Source organism: Nerophis lumbriciformis, linkage group LG07 (assembly GCF_033978685.3).
Source record: "Nerophis lumbriciformis linkage group LG07, RoL_Nlum_v2.1, whole genome shotgun sequence".
NCBI classification, from domain to species: Eukaryota; Metazoa; Chordata; class Actinopteri; order Syngnathiformes; family Syngnathidae; genus Nerophis; species Nerophis lumbriciformis.
Genome location: NC_084554.2, coordinates 43757203 through 43772500, shown reverse-complemented (window position 1 = coordinate 43772500; position 15298 = coordinate 43757203). Strand labels below are relative to the sequence as shown.

The window sequence follows — 15298 nt, the reverse complement described above, 5'->3', positions numbered from 1 at the left end:
TTTCCCCCCTCACCCCAGCTGATTCATATCAGCGTTTTACAATCAAAACCATACAGAAGCAAGGACACACTCCAAAACCTTCTAGAAGACTTGCCAGAGGAGCGCAGGCTGCAAACTATGAACCGTTTTTGACACTTTTCCTTCAGTCAATAAGCTAACCTTAAAAAGTGAGTCTGATGTCAGCAAATAAAACAGGGATGTCAAACTGGTTTTCCTTGAGGGCCACATGGAAGAGCCAAAAATGTATGAATTTGCCTCTGGATTTCATTATTAATTATATAAATTGTTTTAAGTAGACTGTCGATTTTACAGTAAAAATGTTACTGTAAAATATAGTGTTTTTAAAAAAATATATTTTTACAATATTTTATGGTAAATATTAGAGATTTCGGAACATGGCTGAATTGGTGCAATTCAGCTAAATTTGTTGGTTTTCTGACATGGACTTGTTTCTTCAGCATTGTCCACACATTTAAGTCAGGACTTTGGGAAGGCCATTCTAAAACCTTAATACTTGCCTGATTTAGCCATTCCTTTACCACTTTTGACGTGTGTTTGGGGTCATTGTCCTGTTGGAACACCCAACAATAAATGCGTTAAAATGTAATTTCGGAAATTATCGGTATCGTTTTTTTTTTTAATTATAGGTATGTTTTTTGTTGTTGTTTTTTTTTAATTAAATCAACATAAAAAACACTAGATACACTTACAATTAGTGCACCAACCCAAAAAACCTCCCTCCCCCATTCACACTCATTCACACAAAAGGGTTGTTTCTTTCTGTTATTAATATTCTGGTTCCTACATTATACATCAATATATATCAATACAGTCTGCAAGGGATACAGTCCGTAAGCACACATCATTGTGCGTGCTGCTGGTCCACTAATAGTACTAACCTTTAACAGTTAATTTGACTAATTTGCATTCATTACTAGTTTCAATTTAACTGTTTTTATATTGTTTTACTTTCTTTTTTATTTAAGATAATGTTTTTAATTTATTTATCTTATTTTATTTATTTATTTAAAGTACCTTATCTTCACCATACCTGGTTGTCCAAATTAGGCATAATAATGTGTTCATTTCACGACTGTATATATCGGTTGATATCGGTATCGGTAATTAAAGAGTTGGACAATACCGGAATATCGGATATCGGCAAAAAGCCATTATCGGACATCCCTAGTAAATATAAAAACATCACCACTGTTTTGTTTTTTACAGATAAAGCTGGCAGCTTAGTTGCCAGAATTTTACTATTCAATTTACATTGGTTATATTTAGAGATGTCCGATAATGGCTTTTTTGCCGATATCCGATATTCCGATATTGTCCAACTCTTAATTACCGATTCCGATATCAACCGATACCGATGTATACAGTCGTGGAATTAACACATTATTATGCCTAATTTTGTTGTGATGCCCCGCTGGATGCATTAAACAATGTAACAAGGTTTTTCAAAATAAATCAACTCAAGTTATGGAAAAAAAATGCCAACATGGCACTGCCATATTTATTATTGAAGTCACAAAGTGCATTATTTTTTTTAACATGCCTCAAAATAGCAGCTTGGAATTTGGGACATGCTCTCCCTGAGAGAGCATGAGGAGGTTGAGGTGGGCGGGGTTGGGTGGGTTCAGGGGGTAGCGGGTGTGTATATTGTAGCATCCCGGAAGAGTTAGTGCTGCAAGGGGTTCTGGGTATTTGTTCTGTTGTGTTTATGTTGTGTTACGGTGCGGATGTTCTCCCGAAATGTGTTTGTCGTTCTTGTTTGGTGTGGGTTCACAGTGTGGGGCATATTTGTAACAGTGTTAAAGTTGTTTATACGGCCACCCTCAGTGTGACCTGTATGGCTGTTGACCAAGTATGCTTTGCATTAACTTGCGTGTGTGAAAAGCCGTAGATATTATGTGACTGGACCGGCACGCAATGGCAGTGCCTTTAAGGTTTATTGGCGCTTTGTACTTCTCCCTACGTCCGTGTACACAGCGGCGTTTTATAAAGTCATAAATTTTACTTTTTGAAACTGATACCGATCATTTTGAAGCCGATACCGATCATTTCCGATATTACATTTTAAAGCATTTATCGGCCGATAATATTGGCAGTCCGTTAATGTTAATGTTAATGGAAAAAATCTCTAATCCCAGGAACACCACGCCTGCCGTCAAGCATGGTGGTGGTAGTATTATGCTCCGGGCCTGTTTTGCTGCCAATGGAACTGGTGCTTTACAGAGAGTAAATGGGACAATGAAAAAGGAGGATTACCTAAAATCATCAGCCCAGAGGTTGGGTCTTGGGCACAGTTGGGTGTTCCAACAGGACAATGACCCCAAACACACGTCAAAAGTGGTAAAGGAATGACTAAATCAAGCTAGAATTAAGATTTTAGAATGGCCTTCCCAAAGTCCTGACTTAAACGTGTGGACAATGCTGAAGAAACAAGTCCATGTCAGAAAACCAACACATTTAGCTGAACTGCACCAATTTTGTAAAGAGGAGTGGTCAAAAATTCAACCAGAAGCTTGTGGATGGCTACCAAAAGCGCCTTATTGCAGTGAAACTTGCCAAGGGACATGTAAGCAAATATTAACATTGCTGTATGTATACTTTTGACCCAGCAGATTTGGTCACATTTTCAGTAGACCCATAATAAATTCATAAAAGAACCAAACTTCATGAATGTTTTTTGTGACCAACAAGTATGTGCTCCAATCACTCTATCACAAAAAAAATAAGAGTTGCAGAAATGATTGGAAACTCAAGACAGCCATGACATTATGTTCTTTACAAGTGCATGTAAACTTTTGACCACAACTGTATCTACACACACATACATATATACTGTATATATATATATATATATATATATATATATATATATATATATATATATATATATATATATATATATATATATATATATATATCAGTGACGTGCGGTCACTAGAGGCAGGTGAGGCGGGGCCTCATCTGCCATCATGGAAAGAAAAAAAATGTAAAAAGAAAAAATTAAATTGTTATATGTATCCAGTGATTATACTATAAAGTTATTTTCCATTTAACTTAACCAGTTTTAGATTATTTTTTATTCAAAATCGCTGAATTTTCACATTTGCCGTTCAAATACTGAGAAGAGACGGTGTGGTGATCAGCAGCCAGTTGAGGCACGTCACTCAGTGCCGCAACATGGATTGCGCAATGACTCGGCTAACTGCTGGTCTGCTGTGCAGTGAGACTGTATTGCTATAAGAACTATATTATACATTTCCATAGTTTAGTTAGCTGAGGTATATAATGTACAGTGTATTTTGTCAACAACTGTATGTGTGTAAAGTATTTCTTGTGCTGAGCGATCATAAAACGGCTGCAAAAGACGCACTGGCTGAAGGCTCGCCTCCTGCACCCCAGCCGTAGAATTGCTATATCAACTAAAGCCCACACTTAAACTTTCCACGTACAAGATTGAATCTATTTAAAAAAAATATTTCATAAGAAGCCAAAAAGTGCAAAAACAATAATGTTGGTGTTCGAGGAGTTGTGAATGACTGCAGGGACACAACATTAGATACACCTGCAGACTGCAGGTGTACCTAATTCACAACTCCTCCAACACGAACATTATTGTTTTTGCACTTTTTGGCTTCTTATTAAATAACTTTTGTAACCTATTTTCATGGGCTTTCCTCTTTGTGATGTTAAGTTCCTGTTATGCGCTGTTATACAGTATATGCCTTGAGCTCTTATTTTGAAGGCGCTAAGAGCGGAAGTGATGTCACGTTGCGGAGGTTTTTGAAAGAAGGTAAATAAAGTGGTCCTCGTGTAAACTGGAGCCTCCGTGTTTGTTATTTTGTAGTTTCATACAGTATAGGCGACATTTATAAACCCTCGGTTACACTTTTCTAAATAGATTAAATCTTGCACGTGGAAAGTTTAAGTGAGGGCTTTAGTTGCGGCACATGGACTTAATTTGTAAGTAAAGGTAAGACCATAATAACGTTTTTTTATTAAATGTGCTTTTTTGTGTGCTATAGTTTGTATGTGTAAAGTTAAAGTTAAGTTAAAGTACCAATGATTGTCACACACACACTAGGTGTAATGAAATTTGTCGTCTGTATTTGACCCATCCCCTTGTTCACCCCCTGGGAGGTGAGGGGAGCAGTGGGCAGCAGCGGCGCCACGCCCGGGAATCATTTTTGGTGATTTAACCCCCAATTCCAACCCTTGATGCTGAGTGCCAAGCAGGGAAGAATGCTGGTATGAGCTTTTAAACATAACCCGTTAACTGCTGCCAATCAAATGGTGAATAAGATACTCTTTAGGGTTCATATGTTTGTAAATCTGACTGTGATGAAGTCAGTGCCTCACCAGCCATCAACCTCACCGCACGTCACTGATACATACATATACATATATATATATATATATACACTGTATATACATACACATACATACATACACACACAAATATATATATACAAATATATATATATATATATATATATATATATATATATATATATATATATATATATATATATATATATATATATATATATATATATATATATATGTCTTAATAAGGTTATCCAAAAAATAGTGCTCGATACCGCAGTAGAGCGGTATAACCTTATTAAGACATATATTCCGCTCCAAATTGACATTTGTTGAGCACTGTACGACGATCAGAAATGGAAAAATTCAACATCGACTACTCCACGAAGAACATTCCCATACCCGCGCAGAATGACTACAGGCTAAGGCTCATAGAAAAGACGGAACACTTCCTAAGAAGGATGCGGTGGAAAGCACATTTTTTCCTCCACCCTGAAACAAAAGGAACGCAAAAGAAAACTTACGGATTCAAATCTACCAAGAACCCACCCACAGTTGAGGAACTAAAGGATTTTGAGAACGACATGCTCAAAATGATACAATCAGTCAAATTCAAGCCAGTCCGCAACCCACTCCTCACCAAGCTGAAAAATGACAAGGAGCGCATCAAGAAAGTAAACAACCTCATCATAGCTGCCGATAAAACCACAAACTTCTACAGAATGGACATACCAGAACATAACACCTTACTGGACAGAAGCATCACCAAATCATACAAAAAAGCACAACCCAACACCTTACAGAACATCCACCTGGAAAATAAAAGGATCGCGGCTGAACTGGACATTGAGGACAGGGTGGACGCCACAGCCAACAAGGAAGCCTTCATCACATTGAAGGACCACAAACCCAACTTCGCAAATAACCCAACATGCCGACTAATAAACCCAACTAAATCTGAAATAGGAAAAATCAGCAAAATAATCCTGGACAGAGTCAACACAAAAATCAAGGACAAAACACCACTCAACCAATGGAGAAATACAGCAGCAGTAATCAAATGGTTCAACAACATCCAAGACAAACAACAGCACAACTTTATCTCCTTTGATATCGAAGAATTTTACCCTTCCATCACGCAAGACCTACTGACTCAAGCACTAGACTTCGCCTCAGACTACGACTCAATCACAGGCAACGAAAGAAACATCATCATCCACGCAAAAAACTCCATTCTCATCCACAACAGTACACCATGGCAAAAAAAGAACAACTCAACATTTGACGTCACTATGGGAAGTTTTGACGGAGCAGAAACGTGTGAACTCGTTGGGAGTTTCCTCCTCTCCCAGCTTGCTAGCCTCAACCTGAACCTTGGTATTTACCGTGATGACGGACTGGCAGTGTGTCGCGCCTCACCAAGGAGCAGCGAGAATACCAAGAAGCGCATATGCCAAATTTTCAAAGAGAACGGCCTACGGATCACGATTGAAGCCAACAAACAAACCGTCAACTTCCTCGACGTCACTTTCAACCTGAGAAATAACAGCTACCAACCATTCACGAAATCTAACACAACACTCCAATACGTGCACCATGACAGCAACCACCCACCCACCACCACGAAAAGAATACCTACCGGAATTAATAAAAGGCTATCAATGCTGTCATCTAGCAAAGCTGAATTTGACCAAGCAACCCCCCCGTACCAAAAAGCCCTTGATGAAAGCGGATACAATTTCACCCTCACCTATGAACCCACGCCAGGAAACCAACCAAAAAAGAACAGAAAACGAAACAACATCATCTGGTACAACCCCCCATACAGCAAAAACGTCTCAACTAACATTGGCCACAAATTCCTCAGTCCGATTGACAAACACTTCCCCAAGGGCAACACCCTAAGAAAAGTATTCAACAAGAACAACATTAAATTGAGCTACAGCTGTATGAACAATGTACGACAAATTATCTCAAACCACAACAAAACAATTGCAAATGAGCCGTCGGCCCCCGGACAGAGCGACCCCAAAACCAACAAAGGCTGCAACTGCCGCAAGAAACCTGATTGCCCTCTCAACGGGGGGTGCTTACAAACATCAGTTGTTTACCAATCTAAGGTAACACGCAAGGACATTAACACCATCCATCCATCCATCCATCTTCTTCCGCTTATCCGAGGTCGGGTCGCGGGGGCAGCAGCCTAAGCAGGGAAGCCCAGACTTCCCTCTCCCCAGCCACTTCGTCCAGCTCCTCCCGGGGGATCCCGAGGCGTTCCCAGGCCAGCCGGGAGACATAGTCTTCCCAACGTGTCCTGGGTCTTCCTCGTGGCCTCCTACCGGTCGGACATGCCCTAAACACCTCCTTAGGGAGGCGCTCGGGTGGCATCCTGACCAGATGCCCGAACCACCTCATCTGGCTCCTCTCGATGCGGAGGAGCAGCGGCTTTACTTTGAGCTCCCCCCGGATGACAGAGCTTCTCACCCTATCTCTAAGGGAGAGCCCCGCCACCCGGCGGAGGAAACTCATTTCGGCCGCTTGTACCCGTGATCTTGTCCTTTCGGTCATAACCCAAAGCTCATGACCATAGGTGAGGATGGGAACGTAGATCGACCGGTAAATTGAGAGCTTTGCCTTCCGGCTCAGCTCCTTCTTCACCACAACGGATCGATACAGCGTCCGCATTACTGAAGACGCCGCACCGATCCGCCTGTCGATCTCACGATCCACTCTTCCCTCACTCGTGAACAAGACTCCGAGGTACTTGAACTCCTCCACTTGGGGCAAGATCTCCTCCCCAACCCGGAGATGGCACTCCACCCTTTTCCGGGCGAGAACCATGGACTCGGACTTGGAGGTGCTGATTCTCATCCCAGTCGCTTCACACTCAGCTGCGAACCGATCCAGTGAGAGCTGAAGATCCTGGCCAGATGAAGCCATCAGGACCAAATCATCTGCAAAAAGCAGAGACCTAATCCTGCAGCCACCAAACCGGATCCCCTCAACGCCTTGACTGCGCCTAGAAATTCTGTCCATAAAAGTTATGAACAGAATCGGTGACAAAGGGCAGCCTTGGCGGAGTCCAACCCTCACCGGAAACGTGTCCGACTTACTGCCGGCAATGCGAACCAAGCTCTGACAGTGATCATACAGGGAGCGGACCGCCACAATCAGACAGTCCGAAACCCCATACTCTCTGAGCACTCCCCACAGGACTTCCCGAGGGACACGGTCGAATGCCTTCTCCAAGTCCACAAAGCACATGTAGACTGGTTGGGCAAACTCCCATGCACCCTCAAGGACCCTGCCGAGAGTATAGAGCTGGTCCACAGTTCCACGACCAGGACGAAAACCACACTGTTCCTCCTGAATCCGAGGTTCGACTATCCGGCGTAGCCTCCTCTCCAGTACACCTAAATAGACCTTACCGGGAAGGCTGAGGAGTGTGATCCCACGATAGTTAGAACACACCCTCCGGTTCCCCTTTTTAAAGAGAGGAACCACCACCCCGGTCTGCCAATCCAGAGGTACTGCCCCCGATGTCCACGCGATGCTGCAGAGTCTTGTCAACCAAGACAGCCCTACAGCATCCAGAGCCTTAAGGAACTCCGGGCGGATCTCATCCACCCCTGGGGCCTTGCCACCGAGGAGCTTTTTAACTACCTCAGCAACCTCAGCCCCAGAAATAGGAGAGCCCACCACAGATTTCTCAGGCACTGCTTCCTCATAGGAAGACGTGTTGGTGGGATTGAGGAGGTCTTCGAAGTATTCCCTCCACCGATCCACAACTTCCGCAGTCGAGGTCAGCAGAACACCATCCGCACCATACACGGTGTTGGTAGTGCACTGCTTCCCCTTCCTGAGGCGGTGGATGGTGGTCCAGAATCGCTTCGAAGCCGTCCGGAAGTCGTTTTCCATGGCTTCCCCGAACTCCTCCCATGTCCGAGTTTTTGCCTCCGCGACCGCTGAAGCCGCACACCGCTTGGCCTGTCGGTACCTGTCCGCTGCCTCAGGAGTCCCATGAGCCAAAAGAACCCGATAGGACTCCTTCTTCAGCTTGACGGCATCCCTCACCGCCGGTGTCCACCAACGGGTTCTAGGATTACCGCCACGACAGGCACCAACTACCTTGCGGCCACAGCTCCAATCAGCCGCCTCGACAATAGAGGTGCGGAACATGGTCCACTCGGACTCAATGTCCAGCACCTCCCTCGTGACATGTTCAAAGTTCTTCCGGAGGTGGGAATTGAAACTCTCTCTGACAGGAGACTCTGCCAGACGTTCCCAGCAAACCCTCACAATGCGTTTGGGCCTGCCAGGTCTGTCCGGCATCCTCCCCCACCATCGCAGCCAACTCACCACCAGGTGGTGATCGGTAGAAAGCTCCGCCCCTCTCTTCACCCGAGTGTCCAAAACATGAGGCCGCAAATCCGATGACACAACTACAAAGTCGATCATAGAACTGCGGCCTAGGGTGTCCTGGTGCCAAGTGCACATATGGACACCCTTATGCTTGAACATGGTGTTCGTTATGGACAATCCGTGACGGGCACAAAAGTCCAATAACAAAACACCACTTGGGTTCAGATCCGGGCGGCCATTCTTCCCAATCACGCCTCTCCAGGTTTCACTGTCGTTGCCAATATGAGCGTTGAAGTCCCCCAGTAGAACGAGGGAATCACCCGGGGGAGCACTCTCAAGTACTCCCTCGAGTGAATCCAAAAAGGGTGGGTACTCTGAGCTGCTGTTTGGCGCGTAAGCGCAAACAACAGTCAGGACCCGTCCCCCCACCCGAAGGCGGAGGGAAGCTACCCTCTCGTCCACCGGGTTGAACTCCAACATGCAGGCTCTGAGCCGGGGGGCAACAAGAATTGCCACCCCAGCCCGTCGCCTCTCACTGCTGGCAACGCCAGAGTGGAAGAGAGTCCAGCCCCTCTCGAGAGAACTGGTTCCAGAGCCCTTGCTGTGCGTCGAGGTGAGTCCGACTATATCCAACCGGAACTTCTCTACCTCGCGCACTAGCTCAGGCTCCTTCCCCCCCAGCGAGGTGACGTTCCACGTCCCAAGAGCTAGCTTCTGTAGCCGAGGATCGGACCGCCAAGTGCCCTGCCTTCGGCTACCGCCCAGCTCACATTGCACCCGACCTCTATGGCCCCTGCTATGGGTGGTGAGCCCATTGGAGGGGGGACCCACGTTGCCTCTTCGGGCTGTGCCCGGCCGGGCCCCATGGGGACAGGCCTGGCCACCAGGCGCTCGCCATCGTGCCCCAACTCCGGGCCTGGCTCCGGAGGGGGGCCCCGGTGACCCGCGTCCGGGCGAGGGAAATCTGAGTCTCGGTTCTTGCATTTCCATAGAAGTCTTCGAGCTTTCATTAACACATTAACAAAGACATTAACACATCCGACACATATGTAGGATTAACCGAGGGAGAGTTTAAAACCAGATGGAACAATCACAAGGCTTCTTTCAGGAACCAAAACCTGCGGAATACCACAGAACTCAGTAAACACATTTGGGACCTCAAAGACAATAATTTTGAATATTCAATAACATGGCAAATTCTTGCATCCAGCACACCTTACAATAGTGGTAATAAAAGATGCAACCTATGCTTGAAAGAGAAACTGTTTATTATATACCGTCCAGACCTGTCATCCCTCAACAAGCGCAGTGAAATTGTATCAGCATGCCGCCACAGACGGAAACACCTCCTAGGTAACACATGAGCCAATCACCACGCCCCTACGCCAGCCTGTACCCACCCACTCTGTGCCCTATATAAACCATGGTATGTGAATGCTCCCATTAAAATCTCCTGATGATTGAGGGAACCCCTCATGAAACAGGCCTGTAGAGATGAAGTAGTCTTGTGATTTTTTTTTCCCACACATACACACATATATATATATATATATATATATACACACACACACACACACACACACACACACGTATATACACACACATATATATGTGTAGATGTATATATATATATATACAAATATATATATTTGGGTAAAATGTTATTACACAAACCCAGTTTTATTTTTATTTTTAAGTAATATAAAAAATTGATCAAAGCTGTTTATCTATTTTATGGAGGAATGTTGTAAATCATAGAACTGGCATCCGATGTTATTCAAAAGTATAGATTTTGAATCGAGAATCCATTCTGAATCGAATTGCTACTCCCAAGAATCGCATTGAAAGGTGTGGTGCCCAAAGATTCACAAACCCGACTTATTACAATACAAAAGTACCAAAAATTAGTACCGTTGAGTAGCGATATCGATTCCCAGGTACCGGGTAGTAATTCCGTATCGGTTCAAAAGTGAACGCCACCCATCCCTCGTCACGACTCGTCAGCAAAACAAGGAAGCGCTTCAGCCTGCGGATGTTTAGCGCTTGAATCGTGGCTGTGTTCCTCCCCGCTTCCCAGCTGATGGTCACAAGTCTTCCCACAAGTTCCCCTCGGAGGTTTGACCCCGATAGAGCTTTGAGAGGTGGCGGCGTGTCGCCCAGACTACTTTTCCCAAGAAGAAAACCATTGTCCCTCTCCACGCCTCCGAGGGCTACGCAATATCACGGGATCAAGGGACAAAGAGCGGACTGCTGTTTTCTGCAAGGGTGCTGCAGATGATGAAGGAAGGAGAGATCAAGTGAAGCGGAACCCAACCAAGTTAGAGGAAGTCTTTGTTCTGCCCATCGACAACGTTTGACCCTCATGTAACTATAAGAGAGGTCTTTGTCCAGCCAGTGGATCTATAGTTCCTTTATGTCTTCCCGAAGGAAGCCGCTTCCTATTTCCAGTGCGGCATCAGATGTTTTGTCCTTCTGTGTCAATCCACAACTAAGCGGATCAAATGCTGACAATGTGACAAAAAAAAATAAAAATATCCAGAGATTTTGCCGTGAAAATGTTCTTAAAAAAGCAAAAATCCCCGAGCAGCAGCGATGAAAGCGTCTGCCGAGGCCGTATCAAACGTGCAGTGAAATCAAGAAAGGGGGAGTTGGATTTGCATGACGCTGCGGTTGCTACCTTGGCGGGGATTAGCGGGCGCACTCTTACTTCCTGTTTGCAGGTTTTGATGCAGCAACATGAACTTTGGATGTCATCAATCAATCATGAATTGATTAACATAGACTTAAACAAGTTCCATCATACTTGCCAACCTTGAGACCTCCGAATTCGGCTGTTGTGGTGGTGGTGGTGGTGGGGGGGTTTGGTGGTAGCGGGGAGTGTATATTGTAGCGTCCCGGAAGAGTTAGTGCTGCAAGGGCTTCTGGGTATTTGTTCTGTTGTGTTACGGTGCGGATGTTCTCCCGAAATGTGTTTGTCATTCTTGTTTGGTGTGGGTTCACAGTGTGGCGCATATTTGTAACAGTGTTAAAGTTGTTTATATGGCCACCCTCAGTGGGACCTGTATGGCTGCATTCACTTGTGTGTGTGTGTAAAAGCCGCATATATTATGTGACTGGGCCGGCACGCACTTTGAATGGAGTAAAAGCGGACGTGACGACAGGTTGTAGAGGACGCTAAATGCAGTGGCTTTGAGGCACGCCCCCAATATTGTTGTCCGGGTGGAAATCGGGAGAAATTCTGGAGAATTGATTTTCGGGAGGGGCACTGAAATTCAGGAGTCTCCCGGGAAAATCGGGAGTGGTGTGTGGAGGGTATACGTCTCGGGGGGGCTAAATGTTGCGTCACTGCTGTTTGCAGATGATGTGGTCCTGATGGCACCTTCGGTTCGTGGCCTTCAGCTCTCACTGGATCGGTTCTCAGCCGAGTGTTCAGCGGCTGGAATCGGCATCTCCAAATCTGAGGCCATGGTTCTCAGCAGGAAACCGATGGTTTGTACAGTCCAGGTAGAGAACGAGACCCTCTGTCCCAGGTGGAGGAGTTTAAGTATCTCGGGGTCTCGTTCACGAGTGAGGGAAAGATGGAGAAGGAAATCAGCCGGAGAATCGGAGCAGCTGGGGCAGTATTGCAGTCTCTCTGCCGCACTGTTGTGACGAAACGAGAGCTGAGCCAGAAGGCAAAGCTCTCTCATGAAGAAGATGAATCATTTAAGTAACAAGACTTCAAATAACAGGAATTCAGTTTTTCTTTTCGCATCAGTCCATGAAATATTGCCACGTAGCTTTTATGCATGTTGACACAAATCACATTACAGTGACACAACCAATAATGTACTTTAACCAAATAACATCAATACAATATTTTTGGTAACAGCACTGTGCTGAACACTTAGCTCTGTGTGTGGTGAATCTAACCCTAATCCATATCCAGACTTGATCCAGATTGGTCACAGTTTTTATATCTTTTTAAATTCCAGTCAACGTCATGACAGGATGAATAGATAATATATTCATTATGAATGAAACTCTGGATTCACACATTCAGAAATTCTAATGAACCGAGTTAGATCTGGATTCAATGGAGTTCGACAACCACCAGACACCTCACCCTTTAAAGAAAACCAACTCAAATCAGATCTGGATCGGATCTAGATTGCATTTAGCTGCTGTTTATATTGTGGAATCCTATTCAATATTATGTCAGGATAGAAAGATTCTTCATTTTTAAAGGCCTCTAGAGAATGAGTACTCTGGGTACCTGCTAAAGTCTGTCAGTACTATTGGGTACAAAATTCACGCAAAATCAAACGGTGCCTCATTTGTATACTCTAGCCTTTAAATAGACACCCCTTTTAGACCAGTTGATCTGCCGTTTCTTTTCTTTTCTCCTCTGCTCCCCTCTTCCTTGTGGAGGGGGCGGGGGCACAGGTCCGGTGGCCATGGATGAAGTGCTGGCTGTCCAGAGTCGGGACCCGGGGTGGACCGCTCGCCTGTGCATCTCTGCGCTGCTGACCCGTCTCCGCTCGGGATGGTGTCCTGCTGGCCCCTCTATGGACTGGACTCTTACTATTATGTTGGATGCACTATGGACTGGACTCTCACAATATTATGTCAGACCCACTCGACATCCATTGCATTCAGTCTCCCCTAGAGGGGAAGGGTTACCCACATATGCGGTCCTCTCCAAGGTTTCTCATAGTCATTCACATCGACGTCCCACTGGGGTGAGTTTTTCCTTGCCCTTATGTGGGCTTTGTACCGAGGATGTCATTGTGGCTTGTGCAGCCCTTTGAGACACTTGTGATTTAGGGCTATATAAATAAACATTGATTGATTGATTGATATTTCAATACCTTTGTTGCACATAACGTCACGTCCGGTTGCAGACGAAATAAGTAGTCAAGCGCTAAGAGCAGACTCAGCCGGACTGCGTCGAGGTAACGTAAAATTGTCTTTCTACGCCAACAAAGCAAGAAGGCGGCGCTCAGAAGCACAGCAAGGCTCCACTTTTCAAAATGTGCTAGCTCCATGTAAATCTACATTGTATTTGCTACTGACATGCTCCTGATTAGCATTAGCCATTTTACATGGCAATTTCAACACCTCCAAATTTGGTGATGAAAACTTCAACTAAAATTCCCAATGCAATCAAACATCTGGTGTGTAATAAATGCAATACTTACAGTATTAACACTTTGTGTGTCACGGTGGCGCATTGCGATTGTTGTGTGGAGGTGTGATGGTCCTTTAATTAGGAACAGCAGGCAACAATAACTCCGGGAGACAATAAAATGACTGTGACACCCGAACATGAACAATGAAGCAGCAACATCAGAAGGACGCTGCTGGGCATAACAAGCCTCCTAATTAGTCTTCTCGGCAGGTGAATCTAATTACCAAGGTGGAACAGGTGTAAACAATCAGCGCTCTTTCGGGAAGATAGAAACAAGGACACGAGGAAGACCGACACAACGCCAAACACAGGATTAATATAACAAAACAAAAACAGTCGTGAAGAATCATGATCATGGAGGCTCCAAAAAACAAACAAAACAAACCCAGACTGGCACATTCATCTTAATGGCAAAGACTACTTTCTGGCTAAGACAACACAGCATAGTCCAGAGGTGTCCAAGTCATTTTCACTAAGGGGCACATCGAAGTTATGTTTGGCTCAAAGTGAATACTATTCTTACACCATTTTTTAAAGCATTTTATCAGTAGATTTTTTTTAAATTAAAATGTGAAAAAAAATATGGTAAATTGCAATAATTTCACCTCAAAATGTAGTGTATATTACTGTAAATGGAACAACAGTACTGCTGTTTTTATGGTTAAAAAAAAGGCAGCTCAGTTGCCAGAATTGTACTGTAAAATGTACTCTTTTTTTTTTTTACTGTAAATAAAAGAAAAATGCAATTTTACAGTAAAATGTTGGCACTTGAGCTACCTTTTTTTTTTTTTTTTTTTAACCGCAAATCAACAACTATATAATTTTCAGTGTATTACTGTAAAGGCCAAAACGGGACCACAGTTTATTACAGTAAAAAAAAAAAAAAAAAAGAGTACAGTATTTTTCAGACTATAAGTCGCAGTTTTTTTCATAGTTTGGCCAGGCTCCAGTGCAACTTGTATATGTTTTTTTCCCCTTTTTTATTATGCATTTTCGGCAGGTGCGACTTATACTCCGGTGCGACTTATACTCCGAAAAATACGGTACTGTTTTTTTCGTTTAGAGAAAAATGCTGTAAAAACCAAAGTACATTTCACCAATTTTACCATCAAATCTATTGCTACTTTTACATTGCACAATTTGATGGATAACTTGCTTTGAAATCATTATTATTAGTAATTAGTTCTATTTAAAAAATGGTTTGAATGTTTGATCATATATTTTTGCATAATTCGACAATATTTAACATCATTTGTACTTTTTTTCCCTCAATTCTCAATACATTTAGTAAGAAATGTTACAGTACTTTATTGATACATATCATTGGCGTTGTTAGGCATATTTTAGGGGGGCTCAAGCCCCCCTAAAATATTCTTAAGCCCCCCTAAATAATTTGGTGTTTTTTTTTTTTTTTACAAATACATG

General features: G+C 43.9%; 1 protein-coding gene across 1 annotated transcript in view; it reads right to left on the bottom strand.

Annotated features, from left to right (window-relative positions):
- Window positions 1-13974, bottom strand: part of LOC133609487 (cadherin-6-like) — a 156828-nt gene extending 142854 nt beyond the window's left edge. Inside the window, exon 1 of the mRNA XM_061965102.1 lies at window positions 13884-13974. The gene's annotated coding sequence lies outside the window, so the exon portion shown is untranslated. The remainder of the gene's footprint in view (window positions 1-13883) is intronic.
- Window positions 13975-15298: the final 1324 nt, after the last annotated feature.